At 45.4% G+C, this 27,124-nt stretch overlaps 1 protein-coding gene across 1 annotated transcript in view; it reads left to right on the forward strand.

The window, feature by feature from the left end:
• The window catches only part of NUDT21 (nudix hydrolase 21), a 78,965-nt gene that overhangs the window by 2,201 nt on the left and 49,640 nt on the right, over positions 1-27,124 (forward strand). The window lies entirely within an intron of this gene.

Genomic DNA, 27,124 nt, shown 5'->3' on the forward strand with positions numbered 1-27,124 from the left:
GGAGTATTCTCCGCTTAGGAGCCATTTGAGGGTCCTACACGCAAATTGCCTCAAGTTGCACTTTGAGAGGTCTGAGTTGACCATGCTCTTAGTCACGGATGATGGAATGGAAGAGGAGAGTGAACCTCTGCCCAACCTCTTGTCTTCCAAAGATCAGGGTGGGTCAGTGGAGGGTATGAACCTCTCCCCTTCTCTGACTCTAGAATAGCAGAGGGACTGTTGTCAATTACTGGGACACTTCTCCTCCATGCTCTCACTCACCCTTGGAGTCACCCAATGATGTACCAACAATATTGACATTGGGGACAGCCTGCCTGCTAAGCACAAGTCTTACAGGTTGACTGATAGAGTGAGGAAAAGCATCAAAGAGGAAGTCTCTAAGATGCTGGAGTTAAGGGTGGTTGAGCACTCCAACAGTCCTTGGTCCAGCCTAGTGGTTCTGTTCCCCAAGGCTGCTCCACCTAGTGTCACACCTGAACCAAGGTTCTATGTTAACTACCATGGGCTCAGTGCCGTCACTAAGACTGACGCACAGCCCAAGCTGATGAGCTCATTGACCGGTTGGGAGCTGCCAAGTTCAGCACGTTTGATCTAACGTCTGGGTACTGGCAGATTGCCTTGACTGAGGAGGCAAAAGAGTAATCTGTGTACTCCACTCCAGAGGTCCATTATCAGTTCCATGTAATGCCCTTTGGGTTAGAGAATGCCCCTGCTGCATTCTAGAGGCTGGTCAACTAGGTCCTGGCTGGACTGGAGAACTTCAGTGCCACCTACTTAGACGACATTGCTGTCTTTAGCTCTAGGTGGGAGGACATTTGCACCACCTCCTGAAAGTGTTGAGGGCCCTGCAGAATACAGGCCTCACTCTCAAGGTCAGTAAGTGCCAGATAGGGCAGGGGTCTGTGGTGTACTTGGGACACCAAGTAAGGAGCGACCAGGTGGCGCCCATACAAGCCAAGATTGACAGCATTCTGGCTTGGGCACCCCCCCAAGACTCAGACAGAGGTGACGGCCTTTTTAGGCCTCACAGGATACTACAGAAGATTCATCAAGGGATATGGCACCATTGTTGCCCCCTTGACTAAGCTGACTTCCAGGAAGCAGCAGGTCAGGTGAGCTGTACAGAGGCGTGACAGAATGCTTTTGACACCCTGAAGGATGCCATGTGCACTGTGTACCTGTGCTCAAGGCTCCTGACTTTTCCAAGGAATTCGTGATGCAGACAGATACCTCAGAGCATGGTGTGGGAGCTATGCTTTCACAGCTAAATGAAGAGGGCCTTGATCAACCTGTAGCCTTAATTAGTACAAGGTTACTTCCCAGGTAACAGAGGTGGAGCGCAATAGAAAGCAAAGCTTTTTTATGTGGTCTGGGTGCTGAAGAAGCTAAGTTACTTCTTGTTTGGGACTCACTTCCAGGATGAGACAGACCACAGGCTCCTCAGATGACTAATACAGATGAGGGGTAGGAATCCTAAACTGTTGACGTGGTCCATCTTTGTACAGGGAATGGACTTAATGGTGGAACACCGCCCTGGAACGGAACACGCCAATGCTGATGGTCTTTCTAGTAGTTCTCCCCACTTTCAGCTGGGGCACACATGTTGGACCTGCCAGCTCTTTGCATGGTTCCCCCTGTTTTTTGTGCTTCTGACCTCCTGTTTTTGATCCTGTGCTGAATTTAGTTTTTGCTGGCTTTAGGACTCTGGGCACTTTACCACTGTTGACAGTGCTAAAGTGCAAGTTCTCCCCATCTAAATTGTATTGGTGATTGATTTCTCCATGATTGGTATAGTTGATGTACTAGTAAGTCCCTAGAAAAGTGCACTATGTGTGCTCAGGGCCTGTACATCAAATGCTACTAGTGGGCCTGCAGCACTGATTCTGCCACCCACATGGGTAGACCTGTAAACATGTCTCAGACCTGCTACTGCAGTGTCTGTGTGCAGTTTAAACTGCCATTTTGACCTGGTAAGTGCATCCATTTGCCAGGCCTTAACCTTCCCTTTTACTACATGTAAGTCACCCCTAATGGTAGGCCCAAGGCAGCGCCACAGGCAGAGTGCAGTGTATTTAAAAAGTAGAACATGTATTTGTGTGTTTTACATGTCCCGATAGTGAAATACTGCTGAATTAATTTTTCTCTATTGCAAAACCTATCTCTCCCATAGGGTATTGCCTTGAAATATCTTTTAAGTGTAAATTCCTATTGGGGGCAGATAGAGATCTGGAGTATGGGGTCTCTGAACTCACAATTTGAAAATACATCTTTTGGTGAAGTCAGTTTTGTAATTTTAAGTTTGAAAATGCTGCTTTTAGGAATTGGGCATTTTCTTCCTTAACAAGTCTGTGCCTGTCAGCTGAATCCACGTCTGGGTCAGGATTACAGTTGGGTTGTTTGTGCATTCACTCTAGACAGTCACACAAAGGCAGCTGAGGTGTGCCCTGCATATCCTGATGGCCCATCACCAGGCTGATGAGTCTTCCTGAGCTAGAGTGGTGGGAGGAACTGACACTTGCACCTGAATAGGGCTGTGCGTGTCCTCGCACAGAGCTGTCTACAACCCCCTGGAGTGTATCTGGGGCCAGAGCAGGTGCATTACAAAGATTTCTCCTTGAAGTTTGCCTACTTCAAAGACAGAAATGAGTATACGTACTGGACCTCTGAAACCACATAGAATTCCTCTGGACTGATGAAATTCTGCCAGGAAGAAGAGCTGGATGCTGTAGGAGGGACTGCCACTCCGCCTGTTGCTTTGTTGTGTTGGCCTGCTGCTTGCTGCTTCTGTCCTGGGAGTGGAAGGACTGGACTTGGCTTTCTACATACTGCTTCCAAAGGTTCTCCAAGGGCTTGGACTGGGCTTGCCTCATGTTACGAAGTCTCAGGGTCATCAAAGACTTCATTTGCCAGAGCCTGGGCTCTTCTGCTAAGAGTCCTAACTTGCCAAGTGGTACCTGCTCCAGTCACTGGGCCCCCTTGGAAGTGCAAGCTGGTCATCTGAAGGAGAAAATCCATGCATCAATGTGGCCTGCCTCGTCTTTGTTTTTGACACATTTTTGACAGGTACTGTGTGCACAACAGATACATCCATTGATACTTATGGATTAAGATTTGCTTACAATTTTAAGAGATATTTTGACTTGTGTATGATAGATTTATTTCGTTTTGAACTTGTTTTACTCCGATAAGTATTGGCTATTTTTCTAAACTACTGTGGAGTTTTTTTTGTAGTGGTTTCACTGAGAGAGAGAGTGAGTGAGTGAGCAAGTTTGTGTGTGTGTGCGCGCGCATGCGCGCCAGCCAAGCTTCCAATGTGGTGAGAAGGGGTTATCTTAGCTGTGTGACTCCCTTAACCCTGACTAGACTGAGGGTCCCTACTTGGAGAGGGTGTAAACCACTGCCAACAAGAGACCCCATTTCTAACAATTGGGGACTAGGAGAGTCCTTAAATACTCTCCCCTGACCATTTCCTTTCTCTGGACTAGAACAAAGGCTCTTTTCACCAGTAAATTTTGTAGTTCTGCTTTCAACGCGTCCTTCCTTATTAAATCTTGAGCTTCTGGCATAGGAATGATCCCATAAACTAATGGTGTCTCCAAAGTCTATATGGGGTAGCCTTCCTTCACCACTTGATTCCCTCAGTCATCAGAAATAGATTTCTCCTAAGCTGCTTGGAAAAATCTTATTCTTCCTCCCAGAGTTTGAGGAGAGCAGTGAGGTAACAATCAAAACTAATGGCAGAATGTGAAGAGGGGCCCCTCAGCCTCCCATAACTCACCACTATTCATTGGCCTTGGGTTGAATGCGCATCCCCGTCTAACCCCTTATTGACTTGGGGGCCCAGAAGTGTTGGGGTACCTCCTGCGTTGTGTTACGCACCACGATGAGAGCTTTCCTGGGCCAGGGGGTGTAGCTTCGGGGGTGGAGGGGGGTGGGTTGGGATGTTAAACCCCCTAATGTATTTTCTGGTAAATAGTTAGGTACAGCTGATTTCTTTCGGATACGGTAAAGTGTCTGTCAGAGTTTTACACACACACAGACAAAAACACAGACATACTCTCACCCTCTCTCTGTTTTGAAAGTCTTCAAAATGTTTGTTATTTTACAACATATTGTGTTTTCTCACACGTAGTGCCCCTAACAAACAGCATTCCTCTCCCTTTCCACTGCCCCTTAAGCTGCTCTTATGTCCCCTGCTTGTTGTATATGTATTTTAACATTATATGGCAGCATGATTATTAGAAATTTTGAAACTCTTCCCCCCACCACCACCAATCTTACTGACCAAGCTACGCCCTTGTCCCTGGCATAGGCAGGGGTGCTGGTTTCTGGCAGGAAATCCTGATTTTCCTCTTTGATTCCCTTGGCTTCTGTTCCCTTTTTTCTCTTTGCCTTCTGGAAAAAGAAAATTGTTGTTGCTGCAGTTACCCAGTCCTTCTTGAGGACTGAAGGAAGGAATTCTTTCAGGAAAAGGATTGGAGACCTGAGCCAGACTGTCAAAAGGACGAGTGCTTTTCCTCACTTAGTCTTATTTAATTTAGCTTCCAGATCTGTTCCAAATGGTCTGCTTCCCTTAAATGGCATGTGCTAAGCCACTGATTTCTGCACCACATCTGTTTGCCACTTCTTCAAATAAAGGTTTCTTCTGGCCTGAATAATTCCTCCTTCAGCCAGTGCTGAAGCTCCCACTACGTCAAGTGAGATGCTGGATACAAATTCTACCTGTTTCACCAATGGTTCAAGAAGTGATGAGCACTCAAGTCAGTAATAAGGGACTGAAAAGCACATGTTCCACATATCCCTGCTCTCATTGCTAAATGGGCTTTAGCATAGGATTTCTTCAGTGCTGCGTCAACCCTCTTTTCCATCTTGCCTTTAAAGAACTCTCTTTGCCATGGATGCCCACCCCACCAGATTGGCCACAAAGGATTTCTCCAAAACTGATTCCAACATAGTCTTCTCGATCTCTTCGATGAGCTAAAGCTTAGTAACACTGATTCTATCCAGATCTTTCCATTTCCTTTTTATCACATCCACAACATATTGGTCAATGAAAAATCTCATGGACATAGGCTGCTGAAGTTGCTTCAAAACTGGTTATTTGTTTAAAAAAAAAAAAAAAAAAAAATCTATATTGGCATTTTAAAAGTACTGTATCTGGTCACATATTAGGAAATTAGATCTTTATTATTGTCCACATTTAGAATATTCCTGCAGCCATATTTATACCATCATTGCAGGCAGCAACGGAAAGAGTACAATATAGGACGACATGGTGCATCAAGAATCCAAGACAGCAATACAATTCAGGCCATTACATCATGCACAGTAGAAGAGTAGCCAATAACATATAAGAACTGACACAATAACAAAAATGTAAACATCTGACTGGAGCCGCAAGGGCGGCATTTGAGGCATAGGCAAATCATTGCAATATAAATAATATAAATAATACATACGGCTAAAACATCTAGGTGATGAGGTTTGCGCGGGGGCATGGGGGGTACTCAGCAGTGTATCTGAATGCCTTCAGCTAAGCATGCGTGGGTATGCACCCCTGTGCATCCACAATCAGGGTCTTCAACAATCCTACCCAGCGTGGCCTAGCAGACTAGGGGGCTGATGGGTTCAGCTTGTCAAACTGTTTGAGTACATATGTACCCCAGAGCGTGGTAGCTCCTTCACCTCCTCTAAGCTGCTGGTCACTTGCCATAGCATCTGCCTCGGCTAGTGCCCATTTAAAGCTACCTGGAGCCAAGTAACTCTGGGTGGCTGTGTATCTTTCCAACCACTGCAATCAAGCACTTAAACATAGTCAGAGTCAAGTCAACTAGTTTCATATAGTATTTAGAGCATTTCATTTGCTTTGTTACTCCAGGCAGGCACAGTACGGGATCAGGGAACAGTTGTATATCAATCACTGTGGACATGTGTTCCATCATCTGTACCCATACTCGCGCCAATGGCGGGCATTCGTACAACATACGTAGAAAGATGGCAGCAGGGTGACTGCACCCCTGATAGGCCAGAGTCACTCTGGGAACATGTTGTGCAGTTGGTGTGGTGTGGGATACGTTTGATGCAGGTAATTGAACTGCATAAATTTCAGGCAGGCATTGTGTTATACTCGCTTCACCTGCTCCGACCCATCCAGTACTGCTTGCCAGTGAGCACTACAACTGGACTGTCCTCCTATCATGGCATACTGCAAACGTGCGGTCCACGCCCTCAGCCTGCAGCTCATTGTCAAGCACCAAGACCGCCCTGCTGCTCAACCCATGTGTGAGGAAGCAATGAAGCCCAATATGGAGTCCCAATTTGTCCTGTCCCGCCAACTATGTATTCCTGATTGTTAGTACTAGTACATTGTATGACAGGAAGAAGCCGGCTCCTAGGTTATAGATGTCTTGCAGATCCTGGAAGGAGCATAGGGTGTCTTCAGTGTTAAGACCATCCAATCGGGATATCTCCGCCCCACCCCCGCCACGGGACCAGAACATAGACCACCAGTAGGGCTCTTGCTGCGGGTATGCTCCACAGGCAACCTGTCCTTACCTAGGTTGGATATATCTATTCCAGCAGAGCTTACCTACTCATGCTAGCCTGCCCACACCTCTAGCTGCCCGCCCCCCCCCTCTGGGTGACAGCAGCCAGTGGAATACACCAACTTCACCCAGTTCTGTCTGAACTGCCCTACTTTCTCCCATCATGTCTCCAGCTAGCCTCTGCAACTGTGCCGCTGCAAAGTACAGCTTGATGTCCGGTGCCCGCAGACCTCCCTCCATCAATGGATGCTGAAGCATGTGGATCAACTCCTGTTTCTGGGCACTGCCCCATATCAAATCTGATTCCAACCCTCAAAGGTCTTTAGAAAATAATCTAGACTACATTACTGGTATCGCTGCAAAAAAGTTCAAGAGCCATGGGAAAACAGTCATATTTGGTAATAGATGTGTAGCCCATGGGCGACAAGGGCAGGAGAGTCCAAAAGTTCAAGGACTGATGCATCGATGACCGGCCCTACCATGGTTGCCGTGCAAGAGATCCCTATCTGTGTGATAAATGTTCACCCCAGGTATCGGAAAGTTTCAAAAGCACCAAGGGAGTCAACCAAGCTCCAGAGCTTACCTGTCAGTGCTCTACTTCCGGCAAGAGGAAAATACATTACTTCCACCAGTTAACTCTGAGGCCTGTTATGTTGCTGAAGGGGTCTAGTAGGTCATGGATGGCATATGGTGTACGCATGTTTTCCTGTAGATACACCAGCACATCATCCACATAGAGGGAGACAGTGTGCCAAATTCCCCATTCAGGCCCCTTGGCACATAGCAGAGTGGACAGGGTTTCCATGGCCAGTGCAAAAATTATGGGTGAGAGGAAGCATCCCTGGCAGGTATCTCTCCCCATGTTGAATTGGTGTGATATTTGACCCCCAGTTCGTACCCTTGCTTGCAGTTCTTAACCCATCAGGAACTCAGGACCCATTTCCATGGCTTCTAACACTAGCATCAAATAAGACCAACCAAGGGTATCAAATGCTTTCTGAAAATCTAAGGAGACTGCCACCAGGAGGTCAGCAGTCTTCTCCAAGGCGCCCATGATATGACACAGCAGCCGTGTGTTATACTAGGTCGCTCGCTGGGTGAACCAACAAGCTAAGCATAGGAAGCAGCCTATTGGTAAGTACAGTGGTTATTATTTTATAATCAATGTTTAACATTAATTATGGGCAGTAGGAGCCCACTTCGGGGGGGCTTCCTGCCGGACTTGGTTAGTACTACTATGAGGGCTTTTTGATGGGAATCAGGGAGTGCACCCTGTTGATGGGCCTTGGGGTAGACCTCAAGCAACTTAGGGGCAAGGGTAGCTCTAAATGTCGCAAAGTATTCTACAGGGAACTTGTCTGTACCAGGGGTCTTGTTTTGAGCCATTGAGTAGATCGTCAGTTGGATCTCCTGTATCTGCAGAGGGTGCTCCAATTCCAGTACTTAAAAGGGTGACAGATGGGGAGAGGGACCTCGCAGAAGAAGTCCCTCGTGCTCAAGGGGGAGTTCTGGTGGGGTAGAGTACAGCTTCTTTAGTATTGGACAAAAACGTCATTAATATCCATCTGGGTGTTTACTGTATGGCCAGTGGAGTGGTGAATTGCAAATCAGCGTTCTGGGGATTTCCTAGTGTAGCAGCCACACCAACGCACACCCTGGTTTGTCACCATCTGCATTCTGGCGGGCCAGTGAAGCTTTACAGTCAATATCATTTAGTCATTTTGATTTGTCTTGATACTGACGACTGAGTTTTGTCAGGCGTGGTCGAGCCTCATCCGCTGTTACCGCTTTAATTTCAGAGCTCTTCAGTCGCAACTCAAGCTTTGTCACACTGCAAAGAAGAGATGATCAGGCTCCCCAAGATGTGTTTATACAATGGCCCCTCCAGACCACATTCAAGGCATCTCATTCCAGTCCCCGAGATCCCACCAAGCCCTCTTTCTCTGCAAAGTACTGTAGGAGGTGTGTACTGACAGTGTCCCTATACGTCACATCATGGAGGGCCTCTGTCTTGAGCCTCCACGTCTGCATTGCAGCCAGGGTCCCCCCCCCCCCATCTAAATGTAACCTTGAGCGGACTGTGGTCCAATATGGTCCTGCCTAAATATTCAGATCCTTGCACCAGGGGCCAGAAGTCTGCGTTACAGAAGATATTTTCCAGCCTAGTGTGCACCAGGTGACCCGTGGCACAGTAAGAGTATTCCATTTCCCCAGGGTGACCTAATCGCCAGACATTATGTGAATGTGGCGTCCTGGTCCACTATTTAAAGTGCACAAGGTGAGGCCCCCTTACCAAAACAATATTTTTTACTTTCACAAATTACATATGTCAAAGAATCAAGTGAGTACAGTTCAAATCAAAAAAGTCAAGATCCAAGTGAGTGGTTTCAAGGGGATACAATCAAGAAATTTCTCATCAGTCAGTATAAATCCATATTGTAAATAAATGAATGGTATTAGAAACCAAAATGCTCAGACTTTATGAAGCATCACGTGCCACTGTAATAGATGTGAGTGCAATTATTGATGACATGTAATATGTAGGGTGACTGGTAGCACCTCTTTTTCTCTCTGTATTTGGTGATTTATTTGGTTTAACATTGGACTTTATCTACTTTCCTCTCACTTCTATAGTTACTTCTTGCCTTCGGGTTTGAATGGGACGCTTTTCTAGTTTTTATATGATGCTTCATAAAGTCTGAGCATTTTGGTTTCTAATACCATTCATTTATTTACAATATAGAGCCCTGAAGAAGTCGCTGGGGATTAGAAGAATTCCCCAAGACGAAACACGTGTTGGCTCAGAATGTATCTTCATGGATGTTGTTGCAAAAATTTTTGTTACTGCGACCTATTAAATCTCTAAACTGGATTGGACTTTATACTGACTGATGAGAAATGTCTTGATTGTATCCCCTTGAAACCACTCACTTGGATCTTGACTTTTTTGATTTGAACTGTACTCACTTGATTCTTTGACATATGTAATTTGTGAAAGTAAAAAATATTGTTTTGGTAAGGGGGCCTCACCTTGTGCAAATTAATGTTGGGTTTGTTTTGAACCCTTGAGGGATGGGTGTTTCCCTTGTGTAGGTTACCCCTAAATACTTTAATTGGCCTAGCAGTACCCTGAGCGCCATTATTTTCCCTATTTTGCACCCAACTTTCTGTTTATATAATTTTTGAGGGGGGCAGCTTGGGCAAAGGCCTTGACTCTTATACACTTTCCATTATGGATAGAACCAAAATAGCAGAGGAATTGTTTGAAAGCTTAGCTAAGGGGGGCACAATTCAAAATACATCACGGAACAACTTCAATTTACAAAATGAAGGTTTAAGGAATACATTTATTAGATTGGAGAGACTAAAAAAGAATGAGCTATCTAAATGGTGGGATGGAGCAACTTTAAAAGAGTATAAAAAGTTAAATTGTATTCCTAGAGGTTTAAGATCTCAGAACTTTCCCACCTATGATGATTTGGATATGGATCTGTTAGTCATGTGGGATATTGAATTTACTACCAGCTCCATGAAACTTATGGACATCTTGATTATTAACTCGGGGAGGAAAGTGACCCACTTACAAAAAGAGATTGATGCTTTAGAAAAAGAAATTGCGAATCTGAATCTTAAGGAAGCAACTGAAAACAACTACAAGATTCTGGAAGGGGTACTACTCAAGTATCAAGAAGAAATCATACAAAGGAAAGCTCGCAAATTAAAACTTGATGAAAAGGATTATCAGACAGGTAGAATTTTCACATTCTCTAGCAAATATGATCATTTAGTACACACTAAGGTGGCCCCTAGGAGGTCTAGCTTGTCCAACATTTCAGACTCAACATCTATCAGCACTTCTGTCACCAGTGATAGTGAGGTGGAAGGTGATCCGAGTACTTCTGGCCAGGTCAGTGACGTCTCGGAGGGCAACACTTTTTTACAGGAATTATTGAGAATGAGACGAGGCAAATTTACTCAGAACAAAGGTGCACCCCACACAAAAAGACCAGGAGAGGCAAAAGAGGATCAGGTGGTCAAAACAAGGGATCAGGAGGGTGTGAAAACAAGATCCAGAGACAAGAAAAACTAGACATTGAAGAATCTTCAACAATAAATGTGATTAACTTGTCTAAAATTAAATTAACCTCGGGGATGAGTAGTCTCTTAGCTAAAGGACTACATTTTTGTCCCAAAACTTTTGGGGATCCCTGCAAATCCAAGATTGATCTTTTTAAATTTGTGCGTAAACTAAAAAGATTTTTTCAGATGAATCAAATTGAGAATACAACTTCGGTTGAAGCGGTTTCTCCACTTAGTACTCTGTCCATTGAGGAGGTGCAGGATACAGCACTTATACTTTCTCTAGCAGAACGGGAAGATGATCCAGATATTTGTTCCAGAATATTACATGATCTGGACCTTGATCACAATAGAACCATTTCTAGTGGTCTAAAAAGAAAGTCTTGTTGGACTCCAAAATCTTGTGGCTTGAATATTTTTGACATATTCTTTGACCTAGTTTGCCAAGATTATGATAAGTACTTGGCTAAAAACAGATACAGACATTTCTCCAAAAACATAAGTTCTGATGAATCGTTTGCATTGGAAAGACTTAAACAAGATAAGGAGGTTATTGTCAGACAAGCAGACAAGGGTGGGAATGTTGTTCTTATGAATAAGACAGACTATGACAATGAAATCTTGTCACAACTGAATGATCTGGCATGCTACGAGAGAGTTACTGGCAACCCCATCCCTAATCTGGTTGATTTGATAAATAAGAAATTGCATGTATGGCAACAAGAGGGATTATTGAACAAAGATGAATACTTGTATTTAAAGGTTACTCATCCAAGATACCCATGTCTTTACACATTGCCCAAGATTCATAAGGGTCTGCCTTTTCCACCTGGCAGAACGATTGTTTCAGGTTTACAAGGTCCAACTGAAAAACTCTCTGAATTTGTTGATCGTTTGTTTTTTACAACCAATAGTGTGTAATCTTCCATCTTTCATTAAAGATACTACTCCTATTCTTAGCATTTTAAATGATGTTGATTCGGATAGGAATATGTTGTTGGTCACGCTTGATGTAGTATCCCTTTACACTTGTATTAAACACGAACTAGGATTGCAAGCTATTCGTTTTTTTCTAACCAAGAGATCAGCAAGCCTATGGCAACACACTGTAGTGATAATTGAAATGATTGATGTAATTATTACTCAAAACTTTTTTCTTTTTAACAACAATTGGTTTAGGCAGAAACGGGGTGTTGCAATGGGCTAAGTTCTCTCCTTCCTATGCGAATCTTTTCATGGGTTGGTTTGAACACAATTGGGTTTGGGGCTCCGAATCCACTCAATGGCAAACCGATATTTTATTTTGGGGGAGATTTATAGACGATTGCTTCATGATTTGGACTGGTGGAGAACAAAAATTGCTAGAATTTTGCACTTTCTTAAATTCTAACGCCATGAATGTAGAATTTACGTACCAATACAGTGCGGAAAAGATTGTATTTTTAGACGTAGAGGTCTTTATTGCGGACAACAAAATTCAAAGTAGACTTTTTCGAAAGGCCACAGCATGCAACTCTATTTTACATGCTGCAAGTGCTCACCCGTGACATCAAATAGCTTCTATTCCCTTTGGAGAAATGGTGAGAGCACAACGTAATTGCAGTGTGGATGATGAATTTTTATATCATGTGAGTGATATGGGCAAAAGATTTAGAGCACGTGGTTATTCCCAAAAAATGATTAAGAAGGCACAACTAAGAAGTAGGAATGTTAATAGGAGTGATACTCTAAAAACTGGAACCCGTAGAAACGTGTTTGACGAATCAAATAAGGTACGCCTTATAACGGATTTTAATGATGCTTCTTTGATTTTGGTGAAGTGTATGGCTAAACATTGGCAGTTACTATCGCAGGATGAGTCAATTAAAAATTTAATACCGGAAAGAGTTCCCACCACATACCGTAAAGGTAAAACCTTAAAAAATATTTTGAGTCCTAGTTTCACTACTGTTTCCTCTAATAAAACTTGGCTTTCTACACAAACAATTGGCTTTTTCAAATGTGGTAATTGTGGAACGTGTCGTTGGGCATGCCATGGGATTAAAGAATTTTCTTTGAATGGGCAAACGTACAAAATCTGCACTATGATTAATTGCAACACTACTTATGTTGTCTATGTAATACAATGCGAGTGTACACGTATCTATGTAGGGAGTACTATACGCTCGTTAAAGACCAGAATTGGTGAACATATGCAAATGCTCAAAAATGGGGACACAAGATATCCAATAGTTGCCCATATCTTATCCTGTAATGCACAATCGATACATAAGAATTTCAAATTTTTTGGACTGGAACATGTTCCCCGCAACCCGAGAGGGGGCAATAGAGAACTAATGCTACGAAGGAAAGAGGCAACTTGGATAATGAGATTAAAAGCTGTGGAATCAGGCCTTAACTCTGACAGAGTTGGAATTCTTTTTGGGGGATCGCAGCTAATGCAAATGAGACAATAACCAGTTAACATATGTATCATATATGGATATGATTGTATTGTATTTCAACTGATATGTATGAATTTGGGAATTATTAACCAAAATTCTCACACTTGAATACTTTTCCAGCAGTGGTTAATGTTTTAACTTTAACTTTTCATTAACCTTTGCACTTCTGCTTACTTTTTCTTTATTGGCCTTCTTCTCATATTTTACAATTCTTATATGGAAAGTCCTTTGGATTACAACTATGTGGGCAACATTTGCTAATAGACCTAGGTGATTTGTTACGGTCTGGTGACATAATTTTCAGTTGTTAGGATTTTATGTGAAATTTTCCTTTTCAAATTGTAGTTATTTGGTGAGTGTCACAGTGATAAATCACCAATGTATTTGTTTGGGATACGTTGTAATTGTATTTATAGGACGTGAACCATGGTTTTCCACCTAACTTATATAATGATGATGACACGATGAGTATACAGTGGCACTTTATTAATCTTGATCTCCGATATTTTCATTTACTTATTTTTTCCGACTTGTATGGTACCTTCTTTCGATTAGAAGATTTTTTATAGTGTTGGTTCGTATTTCCTAGAAATAGGGGAATGTTTAGCCAGGTATCTCCAATATGGCGCTGCTCTCCGAAACGACGCTTTGTTCGTACAACGGACTGTAGTCCGTTGTCTCTATTGTTGTGCAAGTTGATTTCGTGCTTCCGGGGATGACTTATTCCCTGCCAGTTCCAGATGCGCGTATGCGTACTCGCATCGTGGCGTCTTATATTGTTTTGGGCGTTACTCTACACGACATGCAATACGGTTGGGTAAGAAAATAGGGGTCATTTTAACTTTGCTTTAGCCTTAAGGGCTTTAATAACCTCTATGATTTGCAAGCGTGATTCACATTTCCGACCCTTTCTTTCTGTATTTCTATGTTCATAGCCTGGAACGAAACGGCTTTTTCAAGTTACTGAAGTCTCTTAACTTGGATTCGGACGTAAGACACGCAATTTCCATATGTTTGTTTTTATTTGAAACTACGGTCGTTAGTAACTTGTTTATTGGCATGTCATGCTTTCTTTTGGCTAAATTAGGTATGTTGTTTTTTCGAGTAGTTATTTTGGAACACTACCTACCCTTTGGAGAGACTTGCAGTAAATTTTAAAGATTGAAAGCTTATAAGGTATGTTAATGACAACGCTGTCATGTATAGATTAGCGGGAACCTTTCACGAATAATTTCACTCGTTTTGATGCATGAACAACACCTGTAGGGATTTGTGTTAGCAGTAAGGAGAGATTTTGGTGAACGTGCCACTGTAATAGATGTGAGTGCAATTATTGATGACATGTAATATGTAGGGTGACTGGTAGCACCTCTTTTTCTCTCTGTATTTGGTGATTTATTTGGTTTAACATTGGACTTTATCTACTTTCCTCTCACTTCTATAGTTACTTCTTGCCTTCGGGTTTGAATGGGACGCTTTTCTAGTTTTTATATGATGCTTCATAAAGTCTGAGCATTTTGGTTTCTAATACCATTCATTTATTTACAATATAGAGCCCTGAAGAAGTCGCTGGGGATTAGAAGAATTCCCCAAGACGAAACACGTGTTGGCTCAGAATGTATCTTCATGGATGTTGTTGCAACAAATTTTGTTACTGCGACCTATTAAATCTCTAAACTGGATTGGACTTATACTGACTGAGAAATGTCTTGATTGTATCCCCTTGAAACCACTCACTTGGATCTTGACTTTTTTGATTTGAACTGTACTCACTTGATTCTTTGACATATGTAATTTGTGAAAGTAAAAAATATTGTTTCGGTAAGGGGGCCTCACCTTGTGCAAATTAATGTTGGGTTTGTTTTGAACCCTTGAGGGATGGGTGTTTCCCTTGTGTAGGTTACCCCTAAATACTTTAATTGGCCTAGCAGTACCCTGAGCGCCATTATTTTCCCTATTTTGCACCCAACTTTCTGTTTACACTATTTAAAGTGCTTAGTCACCTGTAAGCCCTGTGTTCCTGGGAGAGGGGGTATAGAGCGCTCATATCCGTGTATGCAGTTGAAGTCTCCATCTCAGTTCCCTGGGGCCTGGGGATTTCCAAAACATGGACCGGGACAAGGTGTGCAAGAACTCACCCTGGAGTGTGTTTGGTGCAAATATGGATACCAACGAGAAGGGGCGACCAACCGGAGTTCTCTCCAGCAGCATGTAGCAGCCTTACATGTCTGCCACCACCCTACTTGTCACCGGGGCCACCCATATCAAAACCCCCAGGAGGAAACACGGAGTACCTCGTCCCAAAAGCCTGCCCACTCCAGTGCCTGGTGACCTTTTCAACCTCCACTTTAGTTCGGTGTGTCTTTTGAAGGCAGGCAATGTGGATGTGCCTGAGGGATAAATATATTGTGTCGCCGCACAAGAGTCGCCATATCTCAGATGTTCCAAGTTAACACATTAAATGTGGGGCCATAGTGACAGACAACCACTCTGGTACCCAGGATCTCAAGGTAACTCTTCCATACTACCCATCAACACCTCCACCCTCTTCCCGATGCCTCCCCGTCGAGTCAAAATAAGAACACAAAACTGTAATAAATTAACAACTCCCCTATCCCAGGTATGGACGCTAGTAGGCATCGTGCCACAAAGTCTCAAACAACACAACTTGCATGTAATGTATGCTTTCAATGATACTTCCATTCGGAAGTCTCTGGTGGAATGGGCCAGCCCCGGTGGACGGCAGAACAGTTATACCCCAGTGATCCATATCTGAGCTTAGCTACATATCTCGTGACCATCAAGCTCCACACCGTCAAGGAGGAGACAGTAGATGACTTTCAGGTTTCCTTCCCTTACTCTCCGCATGCAGTCCAGTTTCTTTGCTCACTTACCATCAGGATGACGTCACAGATCAGGCATCTCCCTGCAAGGTGATCCCAGTGGTGTGAGCAATGACTCCCAGCAACCCTCCTTCCCCCCTCCCCCCTGGAATTGATAGAGCTGGGAGCCCCCAGCTCCATGTCCAGATCTGTGACTAGGGCCAGTGCGTGGAATCTACAGGTGCTGTATGTGGAGACCTCCACCACCACCTGTGCTCATTCCTGAGCAGCCTATTCCTCCATAGGGCACGATCTTGGCTTGTGTAGGCAGTGGTGGCTCTTAGGTCTTCCCCTGGACCAACCTAGTAAGCCACCACCAGAAGCCTCTGTGGTTCCTGTACACATTTAGAGTACAACCACACCCAGGCGTCCTCTGGGGATGAGGAGTGGGCTGTGTCGACATCCTCTACTCGCAGTCTGGCCAGAAACAACAGTGCGTATGGTAGTCCCAGGGTGCATAGCTGTGCCTTGACTACTCCAAATGTGTTGCGCCACCTCTGGACTGCCACAGTGTAGTCTGGGTATACTGTTATGGCATTGCCATTGAAGGTGCAAGCTCAGTGACCAGGGATCCTGTGAGCCTGTGTACTCTTTCAATAAAGAAGGCCTTCGGGATCCTGGCAGCTAGGACTATTGTCACAGCCAATCCTCTAGGACAAGTTCAACATTTGAACCTTCAAATGCTTCAAGAAAGCCTAAAAAAGAACATTGTTGAACGGTGAGCGCCCTTCCGCATCCTCCGCCCTTTATTTGAGGTCCCTCAGCTCAGTTTGTAGGTCTTCAATTGGTCCTGCATAAGCACCGGAGTGGCCTGATTGAGGTCACGGAAGATTCTGTTTCATCCACCCACTCTGCAAGTTTGGCATGGTCACATCGCAGTAGTCGAGTTTTGATTTGTATTGCTTCCATGGCAGTTTTAGAATCACGTATAGCTTGTATGACCTTGTCAAACATTCTTCTATGCTTCTCTGGCGTACTTTCCAATTGGCAGATTGGAATCCACTGGAGTCGGGGTAGCTGACAGCATGGCCATGATTGATTTCTGAGGCGGATGCTTGGGTGCCTTTAGTCAAGCCATGGCCTTGGAACCACTGTCTGCAGCGTCCAGGAGGTGCAAACGCGGGGGTGCCAGTCAGTTGGTGATCGTCAGGAGTTGTGGAGTCTCCCACAGGGTGTCCTTATTCCACCGGGTGGAAGGGCGGCATCTGGAGCGCTCTCCTCACTGTCTCCACAGCACTCCTGGTGCGACAGTTGGTGATACCACATGCATAAGAAAGTTTTTAAATTTCACCGGCTTCAGAGGAGTGGGCTGCCAGGGGGTTCTAAGGCAGGGGAGGACTCTGTGTAGTCAGCTAGCTGAGGCAGAACGCCCAGCACCTCCACCACTAGGAAAGAGCTGGCAATTTAGTTGAGTCCAGTACTAGTCTAATGTATAGTCCAGAAAGCGAGACACTAGCAATGGAGGAGAAGGGAAAGAGGGTGCCGAGCACCCCTCACTCAAAAGCCATCCACTGCACTCCGTCACATGATCCAGAACTCCTGGGTGCTCGTTTCAGACGTCCGGGGCCTCGGGGCGCTACTCCAGTGATGCAGTCCCAGCTCAGCAAGCTACTGAACTCAAGAAGGATGAGAAGCCGACTCAGCTGCATTCACCACAGCTCCCAGTAGAAGACGTGTGAGGCCGCGCTGTAGCTTGGTTCAATTCTGGGCTCCTGGGTGCCTGCCGCGGCTGGGCCCACCCTCCCACGTGAAGTCACTGAGCACCTTGCCGATCTTTTTTTTTTGTCTAACATGGTGCTTGCAAATGTGTCCTTTCAGTCCGAGGCCCCCAGGCGACAGCATTGAATGGGCCTCAATCCATGCAAAGGGACTCTGTGCACCTCTTGTGTCTCCCTCGGATGTAGCTCATTCAGGCAGCACTGATGAGAACTTCCAGATGTGAGTGCCAGCTGGGGCTCGCCGTCTGTGCAGGATCTCGGCTACTCTGCGGGTCGTCTCTAGGCAGCGCGGAAGTCACTCTGCTACTTCAAGTACATTGAGGTCCTTGGCAGCTTCCGGACGCCACATCCCACTGTTCCCACAGGTGCGCCAAGCACCCTGAAGTCCCACGTTGTCATATGCAGGAGCCGCGCTGCAGTTGTATCCTCCTCTGGGCCCAGCCTCCACCCCACCAGCCGGGACTCACTCACCTCATATGCGCGCTGTGGGCTTCACTGGCCCCAGGTGCTGGCATTGGCTCACATTTAGGCAGCTTCGGCATGGCCAGTGGTGTCTCTGGACTCAGCAAATGGTGCTTCATGCTTCCAGTGATGTCGGGTCACGGCCCTCTTAAGTAAAAGCCGGCGGGAGCCTTGGTGCCTGGGAATGACCCAGGCACCGCAGCTCCCGCCGGCTTTTACTTGAGTCCCAGGTTGAAGAGCTGCAGGCTGCCTCTTGGTCTGCTCCGCTGCCAGCGAGTTGCGCAATGGGGGATCTCATCCTCTCTGGCTGTAGTGCTCCGTGTTAGGATTTGAGAACAGCAGTGTGCGAGAGTTGTGCCCCGCAAGCCTCAACCACCGCACCTTTTCCCTTGCCTGTCCTTGGTCACCTGAGGGGAGGGGGGGGACTTAGCCTTGTTGAGAAGCCTACTTCGAGCTGGGTGTCTCGGGCCAGCGGGCCTAGATTGGAGTGGAGCCTCATGGTGAGGCGATCATCCACGGCGCCATCTTGGCCACGACCCCCTTTAAAACCGGTTATGATGAGGTACTGGGTAAATCCTCAACAGGGAACCCCATATTCTGCCTTATCCTCACCAGGATTTCAGGCAACATCTGCTTATTAATGTATTTGCCCCTTAATTCTGAGTCAAGCAGCTACACACCTTCCTCTTCCTACGAACAGGAACTAGAAGCATGGTGTTCCTTATTAGCAGTAGTAGTAGGTTGAGGAGCTATAATAGGTGACTGTCTCTGTAGGACAATCACCTTAATCCTGTCGCCCATAGACCTGTCTTCATCCTAACCTACCTCTCTTGTGCCCCTTTGAGGGTGAAGGACTGTCGGAGGAAGATTCAAAGAACGTCCTCTTCTTAGCATGCTTGCCCGTGCTGACCAGCTGGTCAACAAGTATAATTGCAGCAAACGGAAAGAAACTGCCATAAGTAACACCAAGGGTCTCCAAGTAGCACCTCCAGTTTCTGAAGAGGCAATGCAACAAGGTACACTTTTCACTTATCCTCTTAAAGGTATTCTGTCATGGAAAACTCCTTGCATCACACCTTCTCTCCTGGGATGGGGAGCAAGTGATAATAAAGGGCGGGTGGGAGTTTATGGCAAATAAGTGATAACGGAGGGCAGGTGGAAGGGGCTGGTGAAGTAAGCTGAAAGCGGAGGGTGTGTGAGCAGGCCTGGGCCACAAGATGACAACTGGGTGAGAGGGAATGGTGCAGCAAGCAGACAATAGCAGGTGGGTGGGGCTGGGGCAGCAAGCTTACAACGGAGAGTTGGTGGGAGAGGCTGAGGCAGCAAGATGACAATGGAGGGCATATGGGATGGGTGTCTGAAGCAAGCTGACAACAGAGGGTAGGCAGGAGGAGATGGGGCAGCAAACTGGAAATGGAGAGCGGGCTGGAGGGAATAGAGATAAAAGCTGACAGTGGAAGGCAGGCAGGAGGAGATGGGGTTTGGGCAGCAAAAGGGCAACTGAGGGTGGGCGTGAGGGGATGGGGAAGCAAGATGACAATGGATGTCAGGCAGGAGGTGAAAGGAAAGCAAGCTCACAACGTGGGGTAGGTAGGAATTGTTTGGTCCACACACAGACAATTGAGGGGGGGCAGGAGGGGGTGGGGAAGCACACAGACAATGGAGGCAGGCAGGAGGGGAATCGGAGAACTCATGGTCAGCCAAGGGTGGATGGAGGGGCTAGAAAAGCAAAAGGATAATAGAGTGGGCAGGCAGAGCTGGGGAGCAAATGGACAAGGGGATGGTGAGGAAGCAAGAACATCAAGGGAAGGCTGGCGGGAAGGCAGCAAGAACAGGAGCTGATGGACGGAAATAAATAAAGAGGAGCACAGAAGGGGAGAGGTAAATGAGAGAGACAGCTGAAAAACACACAGTATTATTGAGTGCATAAACAAAAAGAAAAAAGTAGCACCTGAAAAATGAGCAGTGTAAGGACACAAGTAATGCACCCATGCTAAAAAGAAGCAATGGGCGGTAAGCTGACAACTGAGGGTGTTGGCCTACTGTCAGGTAACATCATGTCTTGCACTGTCTTAGGTGAGACCTAAAAAACTTGCTTCCTTGTCATAGCCAAACTTATTGACTTTGCCAGTGCTGGATACAGATACTGTTTATGATTCCAGGGTCGGTAATTATTGCTTCTGGAAGTGTTTGTAATGCATCTAAAGCAGTTATATCACTATTTGATGTACTTGTGATGCCTTGCATCTGTTGTTCCTCCTGTAGTGATTTCTTCTCTTTTTCAGGTGTAAAAATAAGCCTCTCGTTATGTTGGCGTATACACACTTTTGTTATTGGCATCACAAAGTGAAACAGATGTTGCCCAAGCAATACAAATGTTGTGTTCTCCATTTACTTACCACAGTTGACTTAATACCCATCAACTGTATGCTGTGACGTATGTTTAAAAACTGTTTATTAGAAATTTGGTATTAACTAGACACTTGCCAACCCAGCCAAGTGCAAACAGACTGAATGTCTCTCAGTGAGTCCAAGGGCCATGCACCAACACTACAAATCAGCTTGGTTCTAAATAGAAAGTAAATAAATTAAAGCCATTATGATGCCCCAGTGGCTTAAACACATGTGTTGAGACAAGTGGTGCTAAGGAGGTCATGAGTAAAACAAATGGAGCTTTCCATGGTTTCAAGGTGGTTAAGTTAAGTATCATTAAATTTAAAATGGTATTAGTACAACATGTAACCAGTTTATTATTATAACAAACATTTTAATGTTTTTTTTTTAAGAATGGCTTCTGTCCAATAATACTCAGAGTACAGCCCTGGGGCCGCATGAGGCCCTTCTGAGCTTTACATGTGGCCCCATGGTCAACAGCAGAACTGGGCCGCTTTTCCTCAACTTCGCACAAACATTTTTTTAAATGTTAAATACACTGGCAAGAGTTTATTTAAAGACCTGTAAAAATTGGATTAAGTCCTTTTAAAATTCAGAAACGTTATTTCATTAACATGCAGAACCATTTCTCCTTGGTATATGAGATTAAATCAGTGCATTGAGAAGTACTATTTTAAAAGTGTTCATTTTCAAAAATGAATTTAGAAAGATTCATTCTTCCACCTACATTGACAACAATGCTAATAGTGAACTAAGAGGCAAGTCAGTTGTTATGTGCAGCCTCTGGGTGTCCTGAGCTCCTCTTACACCTAAACATTATAGTTAATTAAATCAAACACAGAAGAAGGTTTTGTACAGCGCACATCCTAAAGTCATGGATTTTGAAGTCCTCTTGGGTGTAATAAAGAAAAAGAAAGGAAAGTAAAATAAAAAAGTTACCTAGGATCACACAATTTGGTGAAGTGGAGTAGCTGGGATTAATCCCAGGTTTTCTGGTTTCACGTTGTGCAGTTCAGCCACTAGCTATTTATATTTAACTCCCCCTATACCCACCATACCACCAACACGCCCTCCCAAGACAACCCCCCACCCCGACCACCACCCTGCTGGCACCAGTGCAACCATCGGTCATTTAACAGTCCAAAGATTTTGGCCCCTGGGAAAATGTTTACAAGTACCCATGGTCTAGGGGATTATTAGTCCAGAGTGCAACAGTCTTTATATATCTGCTTAAAACAAACACATTAATTGTTGTATTTTACTACTACCTCTTAGAATGATACCTATAATGGTAATGTTATATACAGATGCTTGTCAGAAGAGTTGCTTTAATGGAAATGTCATGGCTGTGGCGCTTCTCAGCACAGTTGTTTTACACTCCTGTAGCCCTCTGTGGGTGACATCCCCCGCCATCCTGCACAAACTAAATGCCACTCCTCCTTCTCCTGTGCATTAGCTGATGAGAAAGAAAGGGCTTGGGCATTGTGCTCTGGCCTTTGAGAAGGCTGTTTTGATCTATAATTTTCATGCAGCTCTCAGTCTGCAAACTCAAGTATGTGTCAAGAGGGCTGAACTCTGTATCACAAACTCCCCTCCAAGGCCAATAAACCATGATGGCAATTTTCCCTTTTTTTTTTTTTTTTTTGCAGTTTTTTATAAAAGCGAACATGACCCGAAGGTGTCAGAGAGCTTTACATGAGCACCAGTTGCATTGCACAAGTACACATGGGACGATTAAGTGATTTGCCCAAAATCACAGGATGTTGAGCCGAGACTTGAACTTTGTCAGTCTTGAAATAAGAAAAGGTGCATCAGCCAAACTCTAAAGTTCGAGCAAAGAGGAGCAACATGGCTGTTTTTAAAGCATTTTAAATACATTAACTGCTCACTCATTGCAGAAGTGTAAAACTTATTAACATTAGAATACATTCTAAATTTACATTCAGTATGTTGCTTAACTGCATTTGGGTAGTATAGAGAAGCATATAAGGGACAGATGCATAAAGTATGGACTCCTATGTCGGGACCAGAGTCTTCGTATTATGCTTTCTTTATTTGCTGTTTATTAAAAGTATAAAATCACAGCAGCCAATCAGAACGATTTTTTAATAAAGACTACATTTCCCATAGTCACAATGTCATGTCCACTGCGCCGATGATGGGACTAGCCCTACAAATACTTGAACTGGTGCCATATTCCTCCTCTTTCCTTGCTTCTCCAATGAGAAAGTTAAGTGAATACACGTCGTTATTGATTTACTGTCATTACTAATTGTTTTTTGTCAAGTGCAAGCGATCAAGCGCTCTGCTCGTAAAGTTGCTTCTGGCACCCGATGTGGGTGTCTGGGGGAGTGAGATGACGCGCTCTAGAGCGCAAGGACAATTAAGCCCTATTTTTTGCTCGCCCTGTGCGTGTCTTTGCTTGGCAGGCAGTCCCCAGTGTGTATCAGGACGCTAGCTACACGCCAGCCTCATCAAGTTGAGGGTCCCTGCCACAATCACAAATCAGCTATTTTGGCAGGGAAAAACATCTCCCACACACCCTAAGCCAGGGCAAGATCAGACAATTACAGGGTTTCTCCTGTGGGGCATAATCCTACAATCTGCAAAGCCTTGCAGCGAGGATTCAATTGCATTCAAATTCAATTGTCCCCCCTTTACGACATATCTACGTAAAGTGGGCTGCCCCCCCTTGAAATTCCTCAACTTTATTGGCCAACCGCTCTGTATTGTATTATGGCCCAAAAGGAATTCCCTGACAGTCAGCCCTCGACAGACGAAGACCTTATTCTGGCAGGTGACATTGTTCACACCCTGGATGCCTCTTTCACGCAGTCGGTGAACAGGGCCTTGGCAGTCGCTCTACAACCTATTGCGCGTCAATTAAAAAGGTACGTGATTTCTGTTCCCCCTTATGATGCAAACCCGGTTGCCCATTCCCGCCCCTCAAGGGGACAAGGTTCCAACTCCCTCCAACTGGCCTCATGACAAGACCATGGCACGCATTTCACAGGTTTTCGCCTCAGACCACGCACATTCCAACCCCAAAGCATCCACTAGCTCCGCCCCTCCAGACGACTATCAACCAGACAGTGACAAAGGAGCTTCCAACTCTGACGACGCTGACTCATACAGAGCTGCCAAGTGTCACAGGCATGATCCACAGACTTACCCCCTTCCCCCTCAGATCCCCTACATCCACAGGGCTCCACCCTGGATTTTGACCCGGACAATAATGTCCATTCATGCTCGTCCAATTGGTCGCCCTTTCCATCCGTTACAGACTACGCCCATGACAGGCTTTGGAAGACCTTTGATAAAGAGGTATGCAACATACTGAAGTCAGAGTGTCCTCATCCCAACATCCCACACAAGGTAGCTGAGACCCCTGAGCTAGACGCTAACCTTGTCACATTCCTGAAACGGTCATCTAAAGATCCCAAGAAAGGGATTGACAGATCCTGGAAAGCCTGCCAGGATAAATTATTGGACATTTCAGGCCCATTATGCACGTTTCTAGACATGGCTGTGGCGTCCAAACAGTCTGACATCCCTGTCGATCCAGACACTCTGGCAGGCTGGGCTCAGCGTGCTCTCTGCCTGTTAGGCAATGTCAACTGAGCATTATCAGTGGTGCACAGAAGATCAGTGCTCATGCGCTTAGACCCTAAGCTATCTTAACTGGCACATGCAGAACCAGGACCCCTTGCCAATGGGGCTTTCTTTGGTGAGAAATTTGTGAAAGATTTAGGGAAGTTTGTCCACACCTTTATGACCCTAGATAAAGCACGAACCTCTATCCGAAAAGTGTTAAATCAGCGCCTGTTTGTGAAGACCGGTCGTTACAGAGGGCGATCACCCAGCCGTTTCGCCAACCGTAACTCCAGCCCTTCCAACTACTCCGGAGGTCGTGGGTACGATCACCAAAACAAAGATACCTTCTATCCAACCAGGAATCGAGGAGGTTGTCCCCGGTACAACAGGGGCTCCTACAGAACCCACACTGGATACAATCCAGGAACAAATTCCCCTTGGTAAGCTTAATTCCACCAGGACAATGTTTTTCCCAGACACCTGGTCGCTTTTGACCTCAGACCCATGGGTTTTGGAAACGATCCAGGGTTTCAGACTAGAATTTTACAGAGTTCCCCAACAGACTCTATCCCCCCCCACCCTCTCAATTTTTCCCTTACAGATCAGAGCTTTATTCAACAGGAAATAGATCAGCTCTTGAGCAAGAATGCGATAGGTCACTGCCTCCCGGATCTCTCCAGATTCTGAAAAACATTTTTGTAGTCTCAAACAAATGGGGGGGTTCATGTCTGGTCATAAATCTGAAGGATTTCAACGGTTTGCTTCTCTACCGCCATTTCAAAATGGAGGGAATACACCTTCTGAAGGACATCCTCAGAGAGGGCGACTGGATGGTCTGATTGGATCTGAAAGACACTTATCTCTTGATTCCAATTTGGCTGCCTCACAGGAAGTTCCTATAATTCTGATGGAAGGAGCAGTGGTTCCATTTCAAGGTTCTACCTTTTGGTCTATCTTCTGCTCCTTGGTGCTTCACCAAGGTGCTGCGACAGGTGGTAGAGGCTCTTTGCTCCAGGGTCGTTTGTCTAGGCTTCCTTATCAACGAGAAGTCTATCCTTCATCTTTCTTAGTGCATAGAGTTTTCTGGCAGAGCAATTCCCAGTCCTCTCTCTCTTATTCCCCCCCCCCCCCCCAAAAAAAGTTAAAGACCAGTCGTAAAAAGATAAAGGCTGTCCTCCTCAAGGATCTCATCTCCCTCAGACCCCTAGCCCGGATCGTAGGTCTCCTGGCATCTTCAATACAGGCTATCTTTTTGGCCCCCTCTTTATTACAGGGCCCTCCAACAGTTGAAGATCAAACACCTCCAGAAGGGAGTAGGTTATTCGGATGTCATAACCCTAAACGCAGAAACCAGAGCCGAACTTCAGTGGTGGCTGAAACACATATTGGCATGGAATGGCAAGACCATTTTCGGTTCTCACCCAGATGTAGTACTAGAATCAGACAACAGTCAGTGGGGCTGGGGCGCCAGATGCGGCAACATCTCCACCGGGGGTCGATGGTCCTTACAGAAATTCCAACTGCACATCAATTGCTTAGAGCTCTTAGCCGGGTCCTTCGCAATCCAGGCCTTGTCTCCTCTATCCAAATGCTCCACTTTGCTGAATAGGGACAACATCTCAGGAGTTCGCTATATCAACAAACTGGGGGGAATGCGCTCCCATATATTGACGGAGATAGCAAAGAGCTTTTGGCAGTTCGGTCTCCGACACCGCATTTCAGTGACTGCGGAATACCTGCCAGGTCAGTGCAATACAGTGGTGGACTGGAACTCGAGATACCTCAGAGACTCCAGCGAATGGAAGCTACTACCTTCAGTCTTCCAAGCCCTCCAGAATCGTTGGGGCTCATGCCACACGGACCTGTTTGCATCTCGACTGTCACATCAGTTGCCCTGATTCTTCTCCTGGAGACCGGATCCTCTGGCAAAGGCCACAGATGCCTTTCTCCAGCAGTGGGGGTCTTCGGCATTATGCCTTCCCTCCATTCCTCATGACCCTGAGGGTTGCAGCGCAAACCCTTCGTCAACAGGCCGATTTGATCCTAGTCACTCCTCTATGGAGAGCGCAACCCTGGTTCCCAATTTTGTTGGAGATGTTGCTAGATTGCACTGTGATGATTCCCCTGTTACCGGATATTTTGAGGGATCCAATGGGCAACAGGCACCCTCTTCTTCAACAGGGGAGCCTTCAACTCATGGCCTGATGCATTTCAGGACAAGATGGTTTGTGCTGAACCTTTCGGTACAAGCTATTCACTTCATCACCACGTCTTGGGCTGACTCCACTCACAAGAGATATGCCTCAGCATGGCATAGATGGATGGATTGGTGCGACTCCCAGAATGTTTATCCCATGGAGGCCCCCATTGCCTTTATCATCAATTTCTTAGCCAAAATGGCCTCCAGTGGTCTTGGTTATTGTTCGATCAACAACTTCCGGTCAGCCATTCCGTAGGCCACGTCCCTCTGGACGGTAAGCCTATAGGGGAACATCCTCTGGTAAGTAGAGTCATGCGAAGGATTTGATTAGCTAATCCTCCTATTCCCAAATACTTAGTTCTCTGGGACGTCAATATCATTCTAAAGTTTTTACAACGTTGGCCGTGTAACAGTGACCTGTCTAGAAAGCAACTCTCAGCCAAATTAACGCTTCTCTTGTGCTTAGTGTCATGTAGAAGGGTATCTGATGTCAAGGCATTAGATCTCACTGGTTGGGTGTTTTCACCAGAATTCTCCATTTCAAGACACATGAAAACTTTTTCCAAACAGATTTCCTATCCTATTTTTCAGGAAAATCAGAAACTTTGTGTTGTACATTGTCTAAAAGAGTATGAGGACCGCACGCGAGAATTTATACATTTCAACAACAGTCAACTTCTGATTGCCCTTCAGAAACCATTCCACCCAGTGTCATCAGCTACTTTAGCTCGCTGGGTGAAATGGATTTTGTCAGAAGCAGGTATTGACACATCAATTTTTGGTCCACATTCTGTGCGAGGAGCCA

The sequence above is a fragment of the Pleurodeles waltl genome, chromosome 12, assembly GCF_031143425.1.
Source record: "Pleurodeles waltl isolate 20211129_DDA chromosome 12, aPleWal1.hap1.20221129, whole genome shotgun sequence".
Lineage (NCBI taxonomy): Eukaryota > Metazoa > Chordata > Amphibia > Caudata > Salamandridae > Pleurodeles > Pleurodeles waltl.